At 36.6% G+C, this 5,538-nt stretch overlaps 1 pseudogene; it reads right to left on the bottom strand.

Moving 5' to 3' along the window:
- Positions 1–3,872: 3,872 nt before the first annotated feature.
- On the bottom strand, positions 3,873–4,975 carry LOC119511298 (annotated as a pseudogene).
- Positions 4,976–5,538: the final 563 nt, after the last annotated feature.

Genomic DNA, 5,538 nt, shown 5'->3' with positions numbered 1-5,538 from the left:
ATTCAGAATCCATGGACAACTAAAATAATTATTTTTTAATAACTTTGAATCTTAATGAAAGTAAAAGAACCGTGAATGAGCCAGTGATGAAACACTGGAGAAGGATTAGAGGTTTTTTCAGAATAATCTCTTGAGATCTCATTAGTGTTAAAAAGGTCGAAATTCCTCTTAGCCAGGTCTACAGAAATAGGTAATGGGGTTTGAAACAGCTTAAGTGAGACTCAGATATAAATTATCAAAGCTTTGGTAGGATTTTTTCACTTTTATGGAAAAGAATTAAACACGTTATATGTGTTTACTTAGACCCAAAGGAGCATTTGCTATATGATTGATCTCATCTGATAAAACATTAAAGCAGAGAAAGCTTTAGGTGTCCTGATTTCAAAACAAGCTCACATTACAAACACCTCCACATATTATAGGTACCTGTTACCTGTTGGTGCTCAAAGAGATCACCATGGCATATGCAAATGTTTTAAGAACTGCTAAGAATTCATCTGTGGGATGAGTCCCTTTATGACTGGAATTAGAAATCTCCAGTTGTGAGGAAAAAGCCAGTGTATCTGGTATCTGTACAATGGCAGAAGTCATTCTTGAATTGAGAGGGGGTGATATTTTGAAGTTCAACAGACACAAAACTATAAACAGAAAACACTTCTGTTGTTGTTGTTGTTTTTGCTAATGCTATCCTAGCATTTCTCCTTTTTCTTAAATTGTGTTGGACCATGGATTCCTTTGTTGCTTTTCTGGGAGAGAGAAAATTCTTTTCTTAAATATATAATGCTTTCTGGTATGAGCTAAGAATGTTTCCTGACCTTCCAGCAGTCAGAATGCAGAGGTGAAAACTGGGACTCTCCTGACAATTCTGGAAGGGCTAGTCTGCTATTAAAGATCAGCTCGTGGTCCTTGAAAACTAATTTCTATATAGGGAATTGTGTAAGAGCAATGTATGATTTTTTTTTTCCCTCCTTAATGTTTCTGTATCCTCTCAAGTTACCATATCATAATCATGCAAAATTAATTTATAGTGCTCTATTGAAATGGCATGATGCTTTTGTAAACAAGGAAAAAAAAACCAAAACATCCCTGCTTTGTTTTAACTTTATAAAAATCCTAGGGTCAGGAGAAACAACATTGAAATTCCATTTTTGACCATGTCTATTTTATTTGAGGTTTTGTTATAATACATGCTCTAAAAATTTTCCATTTTTGTTATTCCCTGCCTTATGGCTTCTGCTGCATCTATTTATCTTGGCTTAGATCTATATGTAGAAGATAAGGACTGTTTGCTTCCTTTGTTGTTGTTGTTGCTTTTTTTGAAGCAGAAAATTATTTAATATGTAATGTAGGTATAATGAAAAATGAGAATTAGTTATATATTTAATCAATATGGTCATAAACCTGCTATGAAACATTTGATGATTCAAATGTCTTAATATTATGTACAGTCAAGAAAATAATTATACAAGTGCTATCTTTTTTTTTCTTTCCAATTTGCTGTTGGCCTGCCTCTATTTCTCATTCAATTTGCTTTAGTGTTTTCTAGCCTTTTGCAGGAAATTGCTTTAAATGTTTCTATATGAAAATAAAATATTTTAAAAGTAACATTTGTTTCCATTATAAAAGGAAAATGTTCCCATAACTTTGGAAAAAAAAAAGAAAAATTTAAAGAAGAAAATTATGATCACATTCCTTCCACTAGCTAGAGATAATCCTCATTGGCATTTGCCTCCTAGTATTCTTTATTCATATGTAAAATATAAATTTATGTATCATATAATTTTATTTATAGAATTTATATACATACATGTAAACATTATACATCATAGTTGAGTTTATATTGATATATATTTAATCTTTTTATACTGGATTAAAATGGTCACAGGTTTTTTTGCCACTGTTCCCAATGAGAGATGGAATCTATTTTCCCTTCTGTGGTGGATTATGTACCCCAGAAAAAACATATTCTTAATCTTAATCCATTTTCTATGGATGTGAACCCATTGTAAATAGGAACTTTTGAAGATGTTACTTTTAGTTAAGGTATGGCCAATTTAATCAGGATGTGTCTTAATCCTATTACTGGGTGGCTGTACAGAAAAAAGCCTAAGGGAGGAGCTGGAAGCCAGAAGACAGAAGTCAGAAGTAACCCAGAAGAAAAAGGAGGGGACATCACCATGTGGTGAGAAAGCCAAAGAATCCAAGGATTACCACCCAGTCAGATGCTACCGATCCTGGGAGGAAGCAAGCCTTCCAGCCTCAAAAACCATGAGACAATAAGTTCTCATTAATTAAGACAACCTGTTGCATGATATTTGTTGTAGCAGCCTGGAAATTAAGGCTAGAATCTGGCCTGGCCCTAGGACTTGTTCTGACTAATAAAATGCAGCAGGATTGAAGTTGTATAATTTCTCAGGCTAGGCCTTGAGAGATGTGCAGCTTCCACCTTTGCCTCTTAGAACACTTCTTCTTGGATTCCAGCCATCATGCTTTGCGAAGTCTAGTCAACCCTCTGGAGTGGCTCATGTGGAGGAGAATCAACCGCCGTGCTCATGAATGAGGCTATTTTGGACCTTCCACCTGTCCCAGAATCCCATCCAGTGATATGTGAAGCAGAGAAACCCCTAGTCAACTCAAAAAATTGTGAGAAATAATAAACTATTCTTGTTTTAGGGCATTGAGTTTTGGGTTGGTTTGTTATATGGCAATCTAACGGAAATAATCATAAATGTCTTCATGTTATTAAAAATTTTATAGAAAATTTTAAAGGTTCCATAACATTGCATCAGATGTATGCATGATAGTTTACCATGTCTTTATTAAGAAACAATTATGGGTTTCTTATTCTTCTTTATTAAAAATAATGCCATGAAATAATATTTTTAAGCAAAAATCTCAGGATGCAATTAGGATTAATTCCTTGAACTGGATATCTGGGAAGGGAATTATGCTTCAAATAATGTGAACCTTTATAAGACCCTTGGTGAAGACTTTTTTTTTTAATAACAGCTTTATTTATAATTGTCAAAAATTGCAAGCAACCAAGATATCCTCTGTGAGTGAATAGATCAGCCAACTGTGGTAAATCTATATAATGGAACATCATTCAGCAATAAAAAGAAATGAACTCTCAAGACATGAAGGAACTTTAGATAAATATTGCTAAGTGAAAGAAGCTGGTCTGGAAAGACTACATGCTGTAACATTCCAGCTATGCAACATTCTGGAAAAGGCAAAACTATAGAAACAGTAAAAACACCAGTGTTGCCAGGGGTTCCAAGTATGGGAAAAGGAATGAATAGGTGGAGCCTAGGTCATGTTTAGGGCAATGAAACTATTCTGTATGATACTGTAAGGGATGTTATGCATTTGTCAAAACCCATAGAAATGTACAACAAAAAGAGTGAACCCTGATGTGAACTATGGACTTTAGGTAATAATATTCTATCAATATAGTTTCACTAATTATAATAATGTACCACACTGTGCAGGGGATGGGGGTGAGAGAGGTTATATGAGAACTCTGTTCTCTTTCTGCACAATTTTTCTATAAACCTAAAACTGCTCTAAAAAATAGTCTATTAAAAAGAAAAGTGAGTGACTCTTAAATGCCCCAGTCTTTATATCACTCCTTTAAAAAGTGTAAGATACTTTTGGGAAGAGGACATTTTGGCGTCTCCTTGGCCACTTGAGGAACTAGGAAGGCCCTTCTCCAGGGAGAGTTGTGGGGGCTTATTGTGTGGTGCTGAGCTATACTGGGAAAATCTCTAGTTTTTACAAGATTTCCATGATATCTGAGTTAAAATGTAGACAAAGGAGTGAAGAGAGGCAAGTGCAAGGGGTGGGAAAACGCTACTTCTATAAGGCCTATACTATTTGCTATTACTCTGATATAGAAATCCGTAGTCCACCAAATTGGAGGGGTTCTGGAATTCCAGGCTGTATCTTATATGGTAGTCTTCAAAGCCTTGGCTTCTCCCACTGGACCAGGTTCGCTCTGGAGATAGACCTACAGCTGCACCAGCAAAGTTGCTGAGCATTGTACCCTGTCTGAGGTCTTGTAGGTGAGAAATACTGATATAGACAGCTGAAGGAAGAGCTGCATATCTCATTCTCATCAGGAAAACTGTACAATTCCATGATTTTGGATATGTCGTAAGCATCGGAGTACAAAGCAGGAACTGAGGCCACAAGCATTTCCGATTCTCGATCTTGCATTTGGGTTTCACTTGTGGGATTCCCAGAGAAGTCAGAGTCCCGTGCCCAGTTGGAAGGGCCTAATGGCTGAGGTGGAAGGAAGATGTAGGAATGTGAAACCACAGGAAAAAAGAATAAGGATTGGTGCTTGCTCTGGGTGAGATGGGCACATTCTCCTTGGCTGGAAGGATCTGGCTTGGTTTCTCTAGTGATCGCTGTTGTTGCTGCTGCTGCTGCTTCCTCAATTTGGATCGCCGGTTCCTGAACCAAATCTTCACTCTTGACTCCTCTATGTTGAGTTTCAAAGCAAGTTCCTTCTGGGTATTTTTATCTGGAAACATGGTCTGGCTGAATAGAGACTCCAATTCTTCATACTGTTTGTGGGAGAATGAGGTACAGTCATGATGCTTCCTCCAAATTGATGAACTGCCTTGATCCTGAGGTACCGAGTACATGCTTGAACATGCTTATTGATAAAACGGTCTGGCTGGGGAGTCTCAAGGGGCATTCTGTTCATCAGGAGTATGGGATCAGCTGGATTCTGTGGTATCAAGTTCATACTGGAATCACCCATGTTAACAAAATCTTCAGGCTGGGGATTCTCTGGGGCCTTTCTGTTCATCAGAGGTCCGGAAATCTGAGACGGAAAGCTGTGATCCACTTGTGGTATCAGGTTCATGCTGGAGTCACCCAGGTGGATAAAAGAGTGGGGCTGGGGATTCCCAGGGGCCCCTCTGCCCATCTGGGCACCAGTGGGCTCCATTGGTAGGTCTATCATGAATCCCTACCAAGTGTGCATTTTTAGTCCTGTTTGAAGTGTCTCTCTCTGGAAATGCAGTTTCTTCAGTGTGTCCTCATGGTGAATAGATGGTGAAGACTTTTAAATTGGTTTCCATAAAGGTTGGACAAATAAACAAAATACTTTAACAGAATGTCAGAGCATGTGTTTCTCTAAATCTTATCAGCACTGAAAGCAAGCATTAACAAAACCAAACAATGCAAACAAAGCAATAACAACACCAAAATATGTTAATTTGATTGGTAAAAACTTATCTTGTTTTAAATTGTCATTCTTTCCCAATAAGGTTAAACAATTTAAATATTTGATAACTTCTTTTTATTTCATCCTTATTGAACTGTTTATTAATATCATTTGCCATTAAATTGTGGAATTAGTATTTTTCTCACTGATTCATAAAAGATCTTTGTTTTTACGGATGTTAATATTTTATGTTTGTGGCAAATGTTTTTTAAGAGTTTACTGTTTACCTTTTAATTCTGTGGTGTTTTTTGATTTATGTAAGCTTTAAATTTTTATTAACTCGTATGCATTGGCTTTCC

This window comes from Choloepus didactylus, chromosome 16 (genome assembly GCF_015220235.1).
Source record: "Choloepus didactylus isolate mChoDid1 chromosome 16, mChoDid1.pri, whole genome shotgun sequence".
NCBI lineage: Eukaryota > Metazoa > Chordata > Mammalia > Pilosa > Megalonychidae > Choloepus > Choloepus didactylus.
Note: the sequence above shows the minus strand (reverse complement) of the source record. Positions and strands in the feature narration are given on the sequence as shown.